This window comes from Myodes glareolus, chromosome 18 (genome assembly GCF_982192425.1).
Source record: "Myodes glareolus chromosome 18, mMyoGla1.1, whole genome shotgun sequence".
Lineage (NCBI taxonomy): Eukaryota > Metazoa > Chordata > Mammalia > Rodentia > Cricetidae > Myodes > Myodes glareolus.
This window is the reverse complement of record NC_142043.1, coordinates 13,054,095-13,074,819: the sequence shown is the minus strand read 5'-3', so window position 1 is coordinate 13,074,819 and position 20,725 is coordinate 13,054,095. Positions and strand designations below refer to the sequence as shown.

General features: G+C 37.8%; 1 protein-coding gene across 3 annotated transcripts in view; it reads left to right on the top strand.

Annotated features, from left to right (window-relative positions):
• The window catches only part of Supt3h (SPT3 homolog, SAGA and STAGA complex component), a 351,815-nt gene that overhangs the window by 119,514 nt on the left and 211,576 nt on the right, over nucleotides 1–20,725 (top strand). The window contains exon 1 of one of the 3 annotated variants that reach the window (XM_087897975.1): nucleotides 2,550–2,567. The exons of the other annotated variants lie outside the window; for them this stretch is intronic. The gene's annotated coding sequence lies outside the window, so the exon portion shown is untranslated. Of the gene's footprint in view, nucleotides 1–2,549; nucleotides 2,568–20,725 lie in introns of those variants that run through there. 3 annotated transcript variants of the gene reach the window in all.

Genomic DNA, 20,725 nt, shown 5'->3' with positions numbered 1-20,725 from the left:
AAATACCATGGCAACCCAGATCTTCCTTGCTGAGAGGTTCTGCTCCCTCCCTGAGGCCCTCAGATGAAGTGTGCCATTCTCCCACTATTTTTAAAGACCAAAAATTTGTTTGCACGATATAGTTGAATTGGTAAACAAAACACATGCTCATTCATTTATTTTTATAAACGTTCTTTCAGATGGTCTTGGTGGTATTGGCCTGTAGTTTAAGTGTTCCCAGAAGCCTAGGAAGGAGAGTTACCTGAGCCTGGATTGTAAGACCCCACTCTTAATATAAGAGGAGAAAATATTCTAAGAAAACAGCAGTGATCTAGCTATCTTAAAGCTCTTATTATTTAGTGACCGTGTTTCTCCCTAGAAAGCAGAACGATGATTGCCATGATTTGTGTTCACAGTACCAAGAAAAATGGATGTCATGGCATCAAGTGTTAGCATTAGGCAGAGGTTGCTCCCACAAGAAGAGAGCTGGAGCATGGGCAGACCTTCTGGGGTTTTCTTTCCAGCCTATCCTTATCAATATTTTCATGCTCTTACTCAGTTTTCTACTAATGCATCTCTTGAGATCACTCCCTCCAGCTCTAGCTTACCCCTTGTCATCTGGTTGTACTGCACTTATTCCTGCTTGTACTAAAAACTTGAGACTTTTTTGTTGTGAATATAAAAGTGCTGTAAAAAGAAATAAGAAAATGAGCTTTCTTCTATGCTCTTCTTGGTAGCAGTAGAAGCAGTGAGAACTTCAGGATCCATAATTCTGAACAGAGATTATTCAGTTCTGATGTGGAATTCCCCTCTGTATGTTATGAATATGTTTTATTACCATTGGTTAATAAAGAAAGCCACTTCGACCTGTAGCAGGGCAAAATATAGCTAACCTGGAAAAGGTAGAGAGAGAGTAGAAGGAGTCAAGGAGATGCCAAAGGAGAAAGATGTCAGCCGCCAGCCAGAACCTTACAGGTAGGCCACAGCCACATGAGGATACACAGATTAATAGAATTAGGTTAATTTAAGATGTAAGTGTTAGCTAGAAATATACCTAAGCTATTGGCCAAACAGTGCTGTAATTAATATAATTTCTGTGTTGTTATTCAGGTCTGGGTGGCCAGGAAATGAACAAGCCTTCTCAGACTACCCAGTCCTGTCATCTCATGTTGTATATTACTCTTGACAGCATTTGCTGAAGTGACTCCAATGCATAAAAGTGTATTATAATATAAGAAAGGGATGAAGAGGAAAAAGTAACCTGATGCTATATCCAGGGAATAAAAAGATTCATTCTCAGCAACTATTGGGCCTTCAGTAATACAGCTATGACTGTATTATACCTCTAAGCACACATTTATGTAGACTCTTTCTAAAGTCAGTTTCATTAGATAAAGCAGACTTTAACCATGATCTTGAGCCCTTATAAAAGTCAGATCCTGTTATTAGGAGATGCTAGTTGGGGGTGCTCATTAAGAACAAGTTGGTGAGGTCTTCACCTCAAAGATTGAAATCCCAAAAGCAATCTACTAGTCAGGTTGTGTTAATTATAATTTCTAATGTGGACCCGATATCTGAAATAGAAGTTTTAAAGCACAGAAGAACTTATCTGTTTGTTAAGGAAGATTCCTTATTTTTATTGTAGTCTTTGAAAATTATGCATACAGTCACATAGGAGTTTGAGATCTGTCAAAAGTTAGTTGCCCCAAAGTACAATATCTTTCCTATTGTTCACAACAGCTTCAAAGTCTTCTATTGTTGTCTTCAGAGATTTGCTAGTGTATATAAAGAGCTTGTATATGAGGCTGTAGAGACAAAAGGGTTGGTAAGAACTCACCTGTCTTGTCTGGAAGCTCAGTCTACAGGGAAAGGTTATATATGCACACTGAAAGATATGAACACATGTCCAATAAACAATTTTGATTAAATGCTAAACTTATGGTAGGAAGTTCTATGCATAAATGTCTCAGGCTGACTTATAGACAAAAGTGTTGCCAAAGAAATGATGTTTTAAGATGAATCATGTCAGGAGAAATAAATGAAGATTTCAAGGAATGTCTAATCACCCAGAAATGAAGCCTATCTGCTAAAAGACCTAGAACAGTAGACCAGATGGAGCCCATTTATCACTGAATACATGAATTATTAGGTTAGATTCCCAATATAGCCATTCTTGCTATGATTTGCTAGAAATGTTGCATGTGTTAATAACTTTGTGTTACTGGACTCAGTGAGTAATAGAGGGTGGTAGAGAGGGCAGAGAAAGAATAATAATGGCGCTTTATGATCGGTGTTGCTTTGTAATTGGCCGTCTGTAATCTTTCTCCTCTGAGGTGCATAGGCGGCCCTCTGTGGCTTTATGCCAACCATGTTCTCCCTCCATCCTCAAATTCCAAGCCTTCATTGAAAACCTGTGGCTTACAGGCATTGGTTTGGAACTTTTAGAAAGAATGGAATCATCATATGTTCTGTAGTCTGAGGGATGTCAGTGATAATAGCCTTCCACAGAACCCTGAGTGCACTATGGTTGTTCAGTGGTCTGCTCTGGAGTTCTGTAGACCCAATTGGTTGAAATTCCATACTTACAGGTAGGCAATACTATAGCTAATATGTTGGAAAGTAGGTAGAGATGTAACACATCGCCTGTTACTAACTCACTAGTAATTGCTATTTATCAATAAGTGAATCTTACATTGTGTATGTAATTGCAAAAAATTAACAGTTTAGTAAATGTTAAATCAGTGCTAAATTTGTGCTTAAAAACTTGTTCCATTTAAGTTTATATAGACATATCTTTAATAGTAACCACGAATTTAAATCTGTGTGAAGAAGTAAGAGCATTCTGATTTTGGTAAACAGATATTAAACTGCTTTTCTAAGAAATCTACCAGGAATTTACCCACAATTCCTCAGTTTGTGGCATCAGAAGAGCGGTCCTCAGTTGTTTACAAGTCCCTTCCCCAGTGACTTGGAAGTCTCTCTGCTTTGTGTAAATCATATCTCTTCAAGGCTCTCTACGGGCAGCTTCCCTGCTGATTTCTAATCACATCTTTTAGTTTTTGAACAATTGCTAATTTGGTCTCTCAAGTACTGTTTGTATGCCTTGTCATTGGAGTTTTAACTTCCCTTTGTTGTTGCTTTGAGGAACATATTGGGTCCATATGTGATCATAAGAAAATTATAACCCCTAGCTTCAGGAAGTTTGTAATCTGAAATACCGTCAGTATAGAAGCATGCAAAGGTAATGTAGGAATGATGTCCACAGGCAATACAAATGCGAAAATAAATACATATAAATAACTGTTCTCCTCTGGAATCCCATCTTTAAAAAAGTGAAATATTTATGAATGCATTACCAGGAAGGGATAGTTTGATGAAGTTTCTAAGTTTTATGATACTGACATATTAGTATTACATTATATTATCATCTTTTATCAACCTTGAAGTGACTTACTGTTCAAATTGGGGACACTGGTTTGAAAGGTCCTCTTCAGTCATAAGCCATAAAAATGCCATGGTGGTTTTGGGGTTTTGGCTAAAAATAGCTTGTGCTGATTCTGTGTAGGTGTGCTTACCATATTTGTTTATATTTGCTCAGTGTTGGTACTGCCTTTATTTTCAGAAAAAAATTTTTAAGTGTATTTATATCTTGTTTGTGTTTGAAATTCTGAGCAAACAAAATTGAAGATGTAAAATCAGACAGAATTTGCAACATTAAATAAGGTATCTATTTTAGAAAACACCAGCATCTTTGCCTGTCTTTCAATCGTTTTATACTTACTGAATTAGAGCTCTGCATGTAAGAACTTGCTGCTGTTTTCATCTTCAAACTCATGATTGAGTCTAATACAGATAAATACTTCCGAAATCCAGATAAATAGTAGCTAATGCTTATATAATACTTAATATTTATAAAGCATTGTAAGGATAGGGTATTTCTGTCTTTCCTTTTTAGTTTTTTATAGTTTTATTTAAATATAAGATGTGCATATGAATCATCTATTAATTTTCTTAAAATCTTTATATTCGTTATTATCTTAGTGTGTTTGTATAACGCATGTGTGTTATGGAGCACGTGTGGAGGTCAGGGGGCATCTTAGGTTCTACATATCCATCTTGGTCCATCAAGCTTACCAGCATATTTGTTTTCATCCCTGAACGGAGATTAGTGACTCTAATGGTTATTTCGGCTGGTCTTTCCACCACAAAATACTCTTAGCACAGTAAGATATGTGATTTGGCAGACTAGGCCCTTGTGGGACCTTGTGCCTTTGTTGTTTTGGGACCTCCATTACCAATGCTGTGCATTAGATCTGACCTTGAATTTCTCCACACCCTTCAGATGCTTCTGGATTTCCTTCACTTCCCTTACTTTTGACATATCAGCAAGACTGGTGCCAGATGAACCAGCTCAGACCTCACAAGATGTCAGACAGCTGCCATGATGCTGTGTGGAAGGCAGCTCCCGCTTCCTCATGCTGTTCCAAGGAAGGGAGATCTTACTTAAGATTTCAAGGATACTGGATCTTAAAATTACTTTTCACCAGTATTGGATCATGATATTTTATACACTATCCATTTTTAAAAAGAAAATTAAAGCTATAGCATCATTCTAATGTTAATGAAAATAACAACTCTGGGGAAATGCTAGGCCCAGTGGAAATGAAAGCATTGTAGGATTATTTTTTAAGTAAAATCAACTTACTTTTTTTTTTTTTTCAGAAGTAGGTGAGGGTATCAGGTCCCAGATTCTACTTGCTTACTTATTGGAAGGAAGAACAGAATTGGGTTTATTAAGTAAAATGTTGGGTTTAGTTAGAAAAGATAGTACATCTTTAGGTTTTATCAGGGGAGGAGGCATGACAGGGTCAGCAGAAAGAGAGGAAATGGCAATAGCAGTGTGGTCTTCTTGAGGATTTGCCAGATTAAGGTTTTTAAAGGAAAGTAAAATAAAATTCAACAGTCTGGGAAACACAGTGAGAGCACCGTCTCCAACATAAATGAATTAAAGAAAAAAATAAGTTCTACAGAATCAGAGCTTGTCCAGAGCTTTCCAGAGCTCAGAGGTGACAAACACCTAATGGATACTTCGTAAGTGCTGTGAATGGAAGCCTGATGAGGGCTTCAGATCCCCTAGAACTTGTGTTATAGACTTTGTAAGTGTCATGTGGGTGCTGGGAATCAAACTCAGGTCTGCTAGAGAGAGTCAGGGTTCTTATCTGCTGAGCCATCTCTCCAGTCCTTAAATATAGTCAGTTCTTATTATTTGTTATAGGGTCTCTAAGATTGCCACAGATACTGTTACCAAATAGTGACCTGTCACTGCTAGGTAAATATGTATCTAAGCATACATCCTGTAGATTATAATCTTAAATCCTAAAGGCAAATAATCCTAGTAGATTCTATTTTCTTTACTTAACAGCAGCAATAACAAACTGATATTTGAATGCTTATGTGTTGTCAGAGGCTACTTGTTTGTTCTTAGACGCCCAGACAGAAACTATATTATTACAACACTGCTTGGCCTATTAGCTCACATGTCTTATTGGCTAGCTCTTATATCTTAAATTAACCCATATCTATTAACCTGTGTATCTCCACATGGTTGTGGCCTACCAGTAAGGTTCCATCTAACTTCCCATATCTGTCTCTTGCAGCGGCTACATTACTTCTCCTTGACTCTGCTTACTCTTTCCTTCTCTATCTGCTTGGAACTCCCACCTTACCCTCTTCTGCACTGCAGTAGGCCCAAAGCAGCTTCTTTATTAACCAATGGTATTTACAGCATACACAGAGGAATCCGGCATCACTGATGGACTTTTGGAGGCTGTTCTCTCCAGCCAGATTCTGAGTTAAAGCCGTTGGCAGTCTGCTGCACTGCCCCCTATGCTCTTGCATTGGCTGCTTCTCCTCCAGGGATTAGACTCACCAAAAAGCAGTGGAAGGGAGGAAGGGTTTATTTGCCTCAGAGTTTCAGCCCAATCTTGGTGAAGGCATGGTGAAGATGTTGGGAATGCCTTGAGCTGTGGCAGCAGGATTGTAAGGCTTACTCACAATCCCGGTGGATCAAGAAACAACAAGAAAACAGGCAATGGGGCAGCACTAGCCCGTAAGACCTTGCTTTCTGCCCTCACCCTTCCATGATTTCCTTCTTATAAGTAGGTTCCATTTTCTAATGATTCCATAACCACCCCAAACATGGAATAGCTACAAGTGGAGGACCTAGGGTTCACAGCCATGAACCTGGGGGGAGGGTACTTCATAAGCAACCATGACTACCCTCTGGTCATTACTTAAGTGAGCTGAAGTAGGAGGGCAGTGTGTGCCCTCAGACCAGCTGAAGAAAGTATGCACATGGGCAACTCATTTTGTCATAGTTTTGTTTCTTATAAAGATCCTGACCACTTGACGTGTTCCAAGTGTGCAGTTTGCAGAGGATACAGCATGTCACTACACATGAGGAGGATCAATAGTATTTGGTTTTGTGCTCTTGCCTAAGAGCTGGGAGTATGTATTTGATTGTAATTTGGGCTAAAAGAAATAGCTAAAATGTGATGAAAGGGCTTTTATTTTTCTCGATCAAAGTGACAGTTCCCTAGAACTGCATGATGCTGTCCCCTGATTCAATGTTGATTTTAGTTGAAATTGTCTTAGAAGTCCCAACGAAGAAAAGAAGAGGAAGAAGGCACATAATGGTGCTTAGATATGTAGTGAGCAGCTAATCCCATCGAAAACAGCCACCTACCTGCATTTGTCCTAACTGAGAAGAATACTTAAGTCATAAATGATTAAACTTCTTCTATTTTACAGTTTCTAAATTGATGGAGCCAACCATAATGCTTTTGTGTAAATTTTCCTGGTTTTGTTTTACTTGAAAATGAAAGTCAGTTTTTCTTTTGGTAGTGGATTCTCTTCACCAGTCTACATAGTATTTTCTGTCTAACATAGAAAATACTCTTCATGACCAGACTTTGGCATTGCATTTGATAACCACAGTACAGCTAGTAGTGAAATACATTGTAGCAACTTGAGTTTGGCCTTGGTGATCTGAGTTAATAGCAGTAGGTTGTTTTCATTTCATTCAAAGGCTTACCTAGGAAGGTTGAAAACACAGAGATTGAAACTCAAGATGTCCATATCACTGACTGTTTTAAGTATACAGTATCTCCATTGTCTCTATTCTGTGATTTCATAGCTCATAAAGCATCTCATGGCTTCAGTCATACATGTGCTCTCTTGTAGTGAGGAGCTGCAGGCAGGCCTGCTTTTCATCCACCTGGCTCCCACACGACTAGCTTAGCCCTGGAAATAACAACACACAAATTGTATTCATTTAAACACTGCCTAGCCCATTATCTCTAGAGAGTTAGTTACTGGCTAACGCTCACATCTTGATTAACCCATTTCTAATAATCTGTGTAGCACCACAAGGTGGTGGCTTACCGGGAAAGATTCAGCATGTCTGACCTGGTGGCTGGCTCCATGGCGTCTGCCTCATTGCCCTCTTCCCAGCATTCTGTTCTGTTTACTCCGCCTACCTAATTTTCTGTCCTATCAAAGGGCCAAGGCAGTCTCTTTATTAACCAATGAAAATAACACATAGACAGAAGGCCCACCTATATCACTCTCTCTCTCTATATACACACACACACCACACATACATACACCCATACTATGCACACACCACACACACACCACATGCATGCACATGTATGCCTTCACACAAAACACAGACCACACAAATGCACCTAACACTACACAAATACATACATATCACATGTATGCACACTAAACCCCAACCACAGACAAACATACCTATGGATACACACACCACATACACACATATACAAAAGCATCCATATGTGCACACAAATATTCATGTACACAAATGTGCACACATGTACACACACCGCACATGTACACATACACTTATCACATATACATATACATATACCACACACATGGGCTCACATACATACACACATGATATGTATATAATAGAACACATCTATAACCCTAATGCTGAGTAGGTGGAATTGTAGAGCCTCTTGGGCTACATCATGATTTTGAGGCCATCTGTCAGTTTATACCCTAAAAATTTCCAGGGATGGAGATGATCTTTAGAATATGTTCCAGCCCTTTACTTCCTGAGTTGTCAAATAATTCAATGTTTAAGCAAAATCTTTCTTTTAAAAATCGAATCAGTTTCTCCCTTTTAAAATTAATATATATGTAATATATTATGTATATACATATTTATAGGGGGCCAGAGATACTTCAATTCATAAAGGTGTTTGTTGCCAAGCATGCTGGCCTGAGTTTGAGCCCCTAGACTCACATGGTGGAAGGAGAGAAATGGTTCCTGAAAGTTGTATTGCCACCTCCACATGCATGACAAAGCATATCCACACACACTTACTTAAGTAAATAGAAGTAAGTTTAATAAAAAGCAATTAACATTGAGATAAGGTCTCATGTGGACCAGGGTTTTCTTGAATTCCCTAGGAAGCCAGGGATATCCTTGAACTCATAATCTTCCTGCCTTCACCTTCTAAGTGCTAGAATTGCAGGCATGAGCCGAGGCCCCTAACATTTCTCATTTAATCTTCATTGTTTATAGAAAGCTTATTACTCTTTTCATAATCAATTCACATATTATCTCTTTATGAATTAAACTAATTTACATATTAGTTTTGTATAAATAAGTCTTGTGATTCCCAGAGAAGAATGAACCTTGAAAAATTAGCACTTGTTGCTAGCTTTGTCTCTTGAATTACCCAGGCAAGACCTCAACTAGACGATCAAACATCTTCAGGTCAGAGTTCATGCTCATTCTATTGCATGGGGTCCTGTAAGAGTGACTTTCGTCTCTCTTTGATGAGTCCAGTTATCACTGAGTTGAGCGTTGTGCTCTATTGTTTGTTTCAGATTCACCTCCTTCCTGGGGAAAACTCTTCTTATCTCTTAGCATTCCTGGAGGGGTGTGTGTGTGTGTGTGTGTGTGTGTGTGTGTGTGTGTGTGTGAAGATTTTATAGAGGTCAGAGCTTTCTAGTGGCTGGTTGCGCTACTTTTCTGATCTTCAGCTTGAACCCCAATATCTGTCTCTGGGTTTTTATTATTCATGCTACACACTCCCAAGCCTGGCTTTTGGACCTGGATGCTGGGAATGTTAATTCAGATCCTTCTGCTCTTACTGACTGAGCCATGTTCCCATCTCTCTCTGCGAAGCATTTCTAGTGTGACTTTAAACTATTGTTCTTCTGAGGCCTAAGAGTCAGTTTCTTAACCAAGACCCGGCAATTGCTTTCTCCTGGACACCATAATTTATCAGACTTCAGTCCCCACTGCAGAGGCAGGAAAGTGCCTGTGCTTCTTAGATGGTTTCATGTGGAGCTGCATACTGAGCCCTAGAGTCTGAGCCTGTGGAGCAGATCCGTCTGTGCAGCACAATTTGTTTGGTTTGCTTCCCCATGCTTTTACTGTGTTTATTGCTTGTTTCCCTTGACACTTTAATTTCTCATTCTATTTTTCCCATTTAAGCATACAAATTGTACAGATTTTTTAAAATGTCAATTCAGTCTGCACTTCAGGCAGTTAGGAAACACCATAATTCACTTACATATAAAAATGTTTTTACCAGCTAAAACAATATTTTCAGTTTTAGGTTTTGCTTCGCTTGCAGAATCTGTATGTGTTATACTTGCTCATTTTCATGGAAAATCTTTATATCTCTACACTTGAGCCGTAGTGCTTATATTTTTGGTCATCTAATTTTAGCCTACTCTCAAGAAATCACTCGTTCATACATTTGACACATTTTCTTTTGAACCCGAAAGCTCTATGATGGTGCTGCTTTCCCATTCGCCCAAATCATTTGGTAAATCTCCTTGAATATTTCAGAAACTTTTAATTGCCTCCTTTGGAGATCTGCTTGTTATTAATAGTTTTTTTTAGAGTATACTCTATTTTAGTTATTGTGTAGTTTAATTGATAAGAATATAAATATGAGTCACATCTCTGTCAGCCAAATGGTGTTTAAAAGAAATATACCAGTGTTATTGTAAATGACCTTGGTTTTTAAAACTGGGCTCATATGTTGTTATGGTATTAATACCCTAATAGCTTTTGTGATACTTCTTTTCAAATGGTATTTTAAAGTTTTGTTTCATTTCTATGATAACTATGCTGCAATTTATTTTTTAGTTCCAAACTTCTTTGATCTTGAGATTGTCAACCCTGTTATACTTCTGGGTAATGTGGAAGTATCATTAGATTTCTACTTTTGGAAAAAAAAAAGATCAGGCTGATAATTGTTTTTTGAAAAATTTCTGACTTTGCCAAATTGAAATATATTAACATTCCACTCTTACAATTTAAAACATCATAATGAATTGAGATCAGGACCAACAAACAACAATGAAGGAACAAAAAACAGTGATGTGCTTCCTAAATCTTGGTCTCAGTGCTCATAGCAATGAAAACATTTTAAATTTATGAACATTTTTTTGTATTTATTTTTTTGATACAGGGTTTTATATAGCCTAGACATTCCCTGAACTCATTATGTAGCCAAGGATGACCTTAGAGGATTATAGACCTTTTACTACCAGGTTTAATTTTATGGGGTGCTAGGAGTTGAACTCAGGATTTCATCCATGTTGACCAACACTTTAACAATTGGACTGTATCCCCAGCCTTTTTGTTTTATTTGTTTATTTACATACTTACTAACTTTTTGTCTATTGGTTTGTTTGTTTGTAATAGGACCTGTTGTATCCCAGGCTTGCCTTGAACTTCCTTTGAAACTGAAACTAATCTTGAACTTCTGATCTTCTTGCCTCTAGCAGCTGAGTGCTAGCATTACAGACATATGCCTCCTCTGCCTTCACATTTGATTTATTCAGTACTGGTGACCTAAGGCTTTCTGTATGGTATACAAACACTCTAATAACTGACCTTCATCCCTAGTCCTACAACTTTAAACTTATGATAAGGTCATATAAAAACTGTATACTATAACCTCCTTAAGAGATAGGATCTCAGGTCTCAAGAGATGGTTTGGCCATAAACAGTACTTTCTGTTCCTCCAGAGGACCAGAGTTTGGTTCTTAAGATACCCATGTTGGCAGCTCACAACTGCCTATAACTCTAGCTCTGGGGGGGTTTATTATCTTTTTTCAGCATATCCAAGTATCTTCACACACAAACACACACACACACACACACACACACACACACACACACACACACACAGAGAGAGAGAGAGAGAGAGAGAGAAAATTAGTTGCAGGGAGGGCATGCTTGTTTGTCCTGGCTGCCCAGAACCAAAATAACCACACAGATACTATATTAATTAAAACACTGCTTGGCCCATTTGCTCTAACTTCATATTGGCTAACTCTTACATCTTAATTTAACCCATTTCTATTAATCTGTGTATCGCCACATGGCAGTGGCTCACTGGCAAAGTTCACAGCATCCTATCTCTGGCGGCGGCGGCTCCATGGCATCTCCTGACTCCTTCTTCCTCCCAGCATTCAGTTTCATCTTTCACACCTACCTAAGTTCTGCCCTATCAACAGGCCAAGACAGTTTCTTTATTCATTAAAGCTAATCATAGCACACAGAGGAGAATCCCAGAGAGAGAGAGAGAGAGAGAGAGAGAGAGAGAGAGGGAGAGAGACAGAGACAGAGACAGAGAGAGACAGAGAGAGAGAGAGAGAGAGAGAGAGAGAGAGAGAGAGAGAGAGAGAGAGAGAGAAAGAGACAGACAGATGAGGAGATGTACAAATAATTTTGAGTTATGACTCAAGCTGTATGACTCTGGCTGGTCTCCACAATTCTATCCTTGCAGAAAGCTTCCACTTTAAATGTTGTTGAGACTCTGATGGCATTAGAACCTAAGACCACACCTACCTGTCTATATAGCGTCTTTCCCTGGGATGGTATCCCACCTGTGCCTTGGATGCTAGTAGTGCTGATTTTTGAGGAGTTAATAGTTTGAAATTGTGACTTGGTGAGATATCATCTAATCAGAATCTTATAGATATGTCCATTTGTAATTTCTTACTCATGGAGAGGTGAAATCAGTTTGTCTATTCCCGTATTGTCATAACACCATGGAGAACAATCCTTTTGCTAACCAGTGCAGCTTGATCAAATCTGGTCAGTGGAGTAACACAGTGTCCTTGTGTAGGCAGGGCCTGATCATTTGCAAATGTGACTGGAGAATGAAACAACTTGATTGTCTCTTCAGTCGAACTGAAAAAATGTGAAGGTGACACATTTCCCTGTGGAATTTGGAATACAACAAATAGTGAAGGACAATCAGTCACAATAAAAGGTAGATTTCATACTCTTTAGAGTTGAGGTCATTTGCTCTTCTTTCTTTGCACTTCACTCATGAACAAAACCCATTAACTAGCAAGAACTGTCTTCTGCAGGGTAACTTGAAGAAGGGTGTCAGATGTCCTTTTCTTATTATCTGCATATGCCAACCAGTTTGTGTTTTGGGGCATGTGTTCATATTAGGATCTGACCCATGATGCTGCACCTTCATAATGAATTATAAGGGAGTCACTATGGTAAGTGAGAGAAATATTTCTGGTGCTTGTCATGTCTATACCACAGCAGTAAGCTATACAAGGAAGTCCCTATAGGCTACTACATGTGTTACACTAATATCAGGTAGTAGATATTGCTCTGCATCCTTCCTTTAACAGAATTCCAAAGATAAGAATTCGAGACAGGTAGTACTCTGCATTACTCTCAGGTCTTCTGAGACGGCTGTGGTCAGGCTCCAATTTATAACATGGCTGCAAACTAGCATTTTTTTCTCCTGGGTCCCAAGAGTCAATTTTATAGTCAGACATAGCTGATGCTTTTCAGAGACACCATACTTTGTCAAGTTTCCCAAAGACACCATACTTTGTCAAGTTAAGTATTATCCAATTTTAGAATGAACAGAGGCCTGGACTAATGTTTGGGAAGACATGGCTTAGTTAAGAGCTTTAAGTTATAAAGCAATTTTACTAAACAGCTTTGTAGAGTTTTAGAAATACAAATTTTAGAATGCTGATCATGATACAGAATAAAGATCTTCAACATTGGCTGTACATTAAAAGACCGGTTGAGTTGTAGTTTCCTGTTTAGTGCTCAGGTACTCCTGTGTCTTTTGGTATGTGAGGGCTTCTAATGTGCACCCAAGGATGACAAGGACTGCACAGAACAAGGTGGTGTCTGGTATGTAAAATAGATAATAAATAGAGTTTTGGAAATTTGTTTTTAAATAGCTGCCTTGTAGGATAACACAGCGTTTCAGTATTAACCCTGTATCATTATCATGTCTTTCCATTTATTATGTCATTGCTGAAGTCTTTGCAGTATGATATATAGAAAGAATAGGATTGAGTTTTCATAATGGGTAGTGAAAGACAAGTGAGGCTTCTTCCAATACTTTCAGTTGGAAACAGTGTTTCTGTCTAATTCTTGCGTGGCCTGGGAAATTTATGGAAACTTCATTTATTTAAGTTACTAGCACTTTTGATTAAATCAACAGAGGTCACTATAAATGACATTGCCAAATTCTTGTGTTTTTGTATATGAACGTATGTATGTGTGTTTTACAGGTATCCACACATGTCTATTACATATGTGTGGAAACCAGTCCAAACCATAGGTGTGTTTCTCAGCAGCATTTTTTAAAGTTTATTATTATTATTATTATTATTATTATTATTATTATTTTGAGATAGGATCTCTCTCTGGCCCAAGTACATAAGGCTAGACCAGGTTGACTAGAAAGCCAGCCCCAGGGATCTGTCTGTCTTTGCAATAATCATAAATATTATGATTATTCGTGCAGGACACCATACCCCGAATACTCAGGTACTCTAGCTTTCAACACAAACACTTTGATGGCTGTTACATTCTTTAACTACTCTTTTTATTTAAAGTAATTTAACTAGATTATTTTAATTAGCATAATTTTCAACTAGATTATTTTAATTAGCATAATTTTCACTGAGACCATGTGAATAATGCTTTTAATTTTGGAATTAATTCATTAAAAATGTTTAATCCTGAGCAGTATAAAGTATCTTTAGAAGTTATTATAAAAATTATACTTTTCAAAAATAAAACTAAAAACTGTTCCTATCACTATATTTTATGAGAATGACCAACTTTTTAATAAATATGTATTTTTTTGTGTTTTAAATTTCTATAACATAATTAGAACATTAAAACATTTTTGTATTAGTGAAAAGTATAACTATTTTCCTACCAAAGCTGATATTGACTTATAGATATATTTATAAGTATAAAACCCAAAGATATTCTTTTTTCTATTTTCTTTTTAGTCCCCCTCAATGGTCTGATTTTTACAGGGTCCGTCTGGCTGTGTAGCCCAGGCTGACTGGCCTTGAACTTCTAATTTTCTTGTGGTCTCCTTTCTCAGCCCTTATTGTTCACTGATTTCAAGCATGCACCACCAAGGTGAGTTACAGGAACTTTTAGAAATCAAAGTTAACCACGTAAGCATTAGAGGAACAAAAGTAGCTCAGAATGGTTGTGTTATGAAACCTATGATATTGAGCCTGTCTCTTTAAATGAAACAGCCAAGTTATCCTAAGAAGTGTTTGCATTGAGCCTTTTGACCATTCTAGTACTCAGGATGGACGACACATCATTTTGTTAGTTAAAAAATACTATACAAATGTTGAGGATGTTCATGTGCCATTAGGGGATTGAAAGCATTTTGTCATCCTGTGATAAGAACAAAACCAGGTGGCTCTGTTCTGTGGCTTAGGATGTGGGTTTTGCTGGTCTTAGATACTGAGGAAAACAAGGTATGTATGCAAATAGCATGGACTATTGTTTTTAAAACTCCATGTGTTTTCATAACATAATTACTGGTCCTGGGATCTCTTATATTTTTCCTGTGTGTTTGTAATTCTCTGTATTAGATAGTCATGAGGATGAATTACCAATATATCGCATAACTTTATGAAACTTTTGCTTTTTAAAACAATCTAATCATTGATATCTTTTTCTTAATTGTGTAATGTCTTTACAATTATATAATTGAAATATCTTGTAATATGTATGAACATGACATTATTGAGTAATATGTGAAGTTGAATACATGTGTACATGTGCTTACCTTTAATCCTTGTTTATTTGAATGTCAGATAAATTGCTTGCTGTAAATGTGTTTTTCAGAACTGGGAATTTACATACTCCTGGGCAGAATACACAATCATATGTGGTGTTTATTAGGAATGGCTCCTAAAAAACATTCTCAATTATTAAACTGATTTTAAGAATCAGTAAAACTGATTTTTCTAAAATCTTTATGAGAAAACTTTATGGTTTTATATATGTATGGAAGTTGGAAGGAACCACATTAGCCATACATTCTGATCATTCCAGTAAGGTTCTCTTTTTAGTTTATTTGTTTTATTTTAATTTTGGTGTGCTGTCCTTTTCAGAGTCACATGTGTCTATTTTAAAACACCTTGACTTCTACTCTTCAAATCATATAACTCAAACAATACCTTCTCCATGAGAAACATGTGTTGGCTGTCCGTCCTTATACCAGGTTTTAGGCATGCTAGCTGACTCATATTCCTTCCAGCTTCCATACATATTTTTAGTTGTTAGGGTTGGGGTCATGTGCATAAGAGTACAGATACACAAGGAGGGCAGATGAGTGTGTGGATCCTCTGCAACTTGTGTTTCAGGGGGTTGTGAGCTGCCTGATATGGCTGCTTGGTACTGAACTTGAGTCCTCTGAAAGAGCAGAATGTGATTTTAGCTTCTGAGCCATTGCTCTGACTTCAGTTACCAAAGACATTCTTTAAAATTTTCTTACTTATTTTTTGTTTTCAGTTGGTTTTTGATATTCTTTTTTTGGAGCAGTGTCTTTCTTTGTATCGTCAACAGTCCTGGAACTCGTATGTACACCAGCTAGCCTTGAGTTCATAGAGATCTTCCTATTTCTTCCTTGTACATGCTGGGATAAAAGGTGTGGCCCACCAGACCCATTTTTAGTAATTTTTATTTTTAAAGTAATAGTCTCTAAGCATTATGATTCAGTCATTTTGTTTATAAAAGTTCCATAATCTTTGGTGTATAGTAAATGTGAATAAATATGCCTCTGTATTTTATAGTGCTAGGGTCTGAATCCCCAAGACCTAAAATGCACTAGGAAGATACAAATAAACTAGGTCCCAGAGGTAAATACAATTTGAATGAGGGAATGGATAATACAGATATGAATGACCTGTGTTTTGTTCCATATAAACAAAATAAAAATACTCTTCCTAAACTTTGTTGTTGTTGTTTAAAATTAGTTGTGACTTACAAAGAAACTGCCTCCTCACTGTTAGATCAGGTCTTATTTTAAAGAGACTCACTATCCTTTCTGTTTAGTTAAGTCACATGACTATGTAAAAGACTTTGATTGCCAGCTAATATTGTTAAGATCTTGATTCTAATAATTGTAAAGATAGTAAAATAATTGTAATGAAAGATTGCCTTTACCTCTTACCTAAAAAATTTTCAATTATGTTTTATGTTTATGCTTTCTTATGAGAGAAGAAGACACAGTCCAGTTGTTTAACAAAGAAAAGAAAATACAGTAAGATAACTGGTCAAGATAACCTTCAGATCTGTCCCCCCACCACTACCACTTACTGTCTTCTCGGATATTGTTATTCTAAGATTCCTGTAAATATGAAGATAAAAAATCATATTTTCTTGATGTTTAAATTATGTGAAAGATAATATTTTTTCCACATCCTGTCAGCAAAAACTTAGTTGATGAATTATAGGTAAATGGTTCTTACTTGGGTACATATTTGAGTACTTTCTGTGACGTGATTGGTGCTGATTAATGAAAATATACGATTGGACAAAGCTGGGGTGCAGAATAATTAGTGTCTCAGTTAAGACACAAACTAAGCCTAATGGAATGGCCCTTTAAAGCCCTCTTTTAATTACAATTTGAAGTCACAGTGCTTAGAAATGTTAGGTATTACCTTTTGACCTTTGGTAATACAGATATGTACAGTCATTTTTCTGTTTAATTTTCAGGAATGAGTTTTGTAAAAGTTGAGTCTTCAGTATCTTTCCATTGTTCCATTATTAATTTTACTTTATTATTGCAAATTCATGAACATGAGAGGCTTTTTAAGTGATTGGTTTCTTGTTGTTTCTATTCATGTCCTTCTTAAGTTCTTACTCATTTAGATTGAGTGCATACAGTTCACCTGAGACATTGTTCTGCCCGCATTCACGGAGTTGGTCAGCAGAGTGAAGTTTCTGTACAGTGAAGCTCTCCTAGGCAGTGGGTATGAGCATGAGAGGGCTAACCTAGGAATAAAAGCTGCAAGAAAAAGAATAGGATAGAAACTGATGTTTTCAATGTGGCGACCAAAAAGCCATCAATCTGAAATGAACAATTGGAGCAGAAATTTGAATGAAATTATGTTAATATCTAGGGAAAGAGCAGTTTTCACCTGATGGATAGCAAGTATAAAACCTGTAGGTGATAGAGTATTTGCTGTGTTCCAACAACAGCAGGAGGTTATTTGGTAATGATGTATAGAATACAGTAGACGAGGACACAGAAGCCAACTCTTGTTGGACATAGAAATGAAGATTTTATCTAAATGAGTATAAGCTTTGCTGTGTAGTGCAGGTTGGCTTGCAGCTTGTAATCCTCTTGCCTCTGCCTCCACTCTATTGGCAGTTACAGGTGTGTATTTCCATACCCAACTAAGTGGATATATTTTCCTTATTGGAGGATTTCGGTAAGGAGACTGTTACTAGCTTGAACGGGATTATTGCAGAGGCACATGGGAGGAAGGAGATGTAGGTGTTCCAATGGAGAAAGTAGAGAATCAGGTAGAACCTGTGATAATAGTTCTTGCCAGAGGGGATGGCCATTTGGATTGCGGCAATTCCAGAATTATAATTCTGTGAGAGGGTAGAGCTAGAGCCAGAATCTAGGACCTTCTATGTGGTAGGCAAGTCTACTGGTGACCTTCACCTCCAGCTCATCAATTCTGAAAATCTTTTCAGGATAGTTGAATATTTACTGATGGATCTTATGTGGAACACAAGCAAAAGAAAGAACTTAGAAATAATTCTGAGGCCTTTATGAAGGATAATTGGGTGAATAATGGTGCCAGTAAGATCTGATGTCCATACGGTAAAATAGAAGCTAAACTATGGGCTAATAAGTAAAGATCAGAAGCGAAAATTTGGATTTGGGGTTTTTAAGTGTTCTTTTTTGTGGTGCTAACTTGGTGACAGGGAAATGCTGGTAGCAGTCAAAGCAGAGTCAGTCCGAGGATTGAACCACTTGGGAAGAGTTATTTTCAGAAAAGAAGAAAACGGGAAGTGAGATGCTGCTGCCGTGGAGATCAAGGGAGAACCAGTAGAGGGCGCTATCCCAGAAGCCACTCGAAGTGTTTTGTGTTGAAGGCTGGGCAGATACCTCAATCATAGAGGCCCTGACTTTGATCTCTAGAACCCACTTTTAAAGAGCCATGGATGGTAGCAGAAGTTTACATGCCAGCACTGGAAAGGTAGAGACAGTGCTCGCTGTGGCTTCCTGGCTAGCTTGCTTAGCCTGCCTAGCCTATCTAGCCTGCTTGGCCAATTCCAGGCCAATGAGAGACCCTGAATCAAAAAAAGGTTGACAAAGCCAAAGAAACAAAATCTGAGGTTATCCTTTGTCTTCCACTTGCATGCGTGCATTAGTACACTTGTACCCACACACAACTTCACCTATGTACACATGCATGATGCATACATAAGTACACATGCATCCACACACAACTTCACCTGTGTACACATAAACGGATGCATGCATAAGTACATGTTTGTCCACATACAGCTTCACCTGTGTACACATGCACATTTATACATGTATACATTTATAAGTATATACACATGTACACTCAACTTCACCTATATACACACGTAGACGCATGCATAAATACACATGCATCCACATACAGGTTCACCTGTGTACACATGCACAGATGCATGCATAAGTACATGTGTATCCACACACATCTTCATGTGTTTTTGAAAATTTTCATTGTTTCATGATTAAATATTTTGCATATTTTTGACATATAGCTAACTACTTTCAGGCCTAATGTAAGCATTTGTTTGCATATGAGTAGTATAGTCTCTATGTATTGTTTTTATCAGGATCTCAGCACTTTCAAGAGCATAAACTTCTGAGCCTTTGTTGAAGTGTACATTATCTGAAAGGTTTTTTTTGATATGAGCATTGCATTATGTGAGCTTCAATCACTTATTTCTGTACAGAGAATGTTTACTAATAAAGTGAGGTGGAGAAATAGCTCAGCTTCTAAAAGCACTTAGTCCTTTTCTAAAGGACCTAGTTTTGGTTCCCGGCACCTGTGTCAGGTAGCCTTTGGTCATCTAGCTCCAGCTGTGGGGGCTGTGACACCCTCTTCTGGCTTCCACAGGCACCTGTACTCAGTTGCATATACACCCACACATAGGCATACGAATATACCTAAAAGTTTTTATTTGTTTTTTGGAAAAAGTAAATTGGTGGGGATGACAAGATGGTTCATTGGTTAAGAGCACTAGCTGCTTTTCCAGAGGACCTGAATTTGATTCCTAGCACTGACATGACAGCTCACAACTGCCTTTAACACTAGTTCTTAGAGGTCCTATCCCCTTCACTGGCTTCCTTGACGCAAGGCATGCAAGTAGTGCATGAACATACATATAGACAAAGCACTCATATGCATAAAATAAAATGTAAAGTGAAGCAGTTAGTAAGTTAGAGTAGATTTTCCTGCCATGTTGAATTGTCCATTCTCAATAAATAAAACTTTGCTATCAGTACTGAATTTGCTAAAAGGTTATTTTTAGCTTAATTTGTTATTTAATGATCTTTTCATTCCTTAAATATTTAAACAACTGACAGCTGAGAAGCCTGCATGGGACCAAACTAGACCCTCTGAATGTGGGTGACAGTTTTGTAGCTTACTCTTTTGTGGGGCCCTTGGCAGTGGAATCAGGATTTATCCCTGGTGCATGAACTGGCTTTTTGGAACACATTCACTCTGGTGGGATGCCATGCTCAACTTTGATGCAGTGAGAAGGGGCTTGGTCCTGCATCAGCTTGACCTGCCAGACTTTGTTGACTCCCCATGGGAGGCCTTACCCTCTCTAAGGTGTAGGTGGGGGTTGGGGAGCTGTGGTTGGTATTAAAATGAATTAAAAAATATTTAGACAATTGTGTCCTATAAATGAGCCATGTATGTTTTAAAATTTGAAGAAATGTGTCTTAACTTCTTTATATTTAAGATTTTTTTACCATCTGCTTATATTTTTCCTGTCATTGAAAGTTCAATATTCAACATAAGAATGTTGGAAAGACTCAGTCCATCGAATTGCCAATCTGTATGTGCTTGTAAAAAGGGCTTCTGGCGCAAGTTAATGGAGGCAGAGTGCTCTCAGTTCAAAGATCACTAACATCACTTTAACTGACAGTTATTGAAAGCCACATTGGACTCCTTTGCCACCTTGGCAGCATTCATCACATTCCTGCCTGCCCTCACTGGACAGAGGTGGTGCTCCATACGCTTGTACTACTACACCTCCAAGTTACCACATCGTCCTTTACCATCAGAGCGGCTGACTTTGGTGGTGCTGACATTAGTGTTGCTAGCAGTTTTGTCAAGC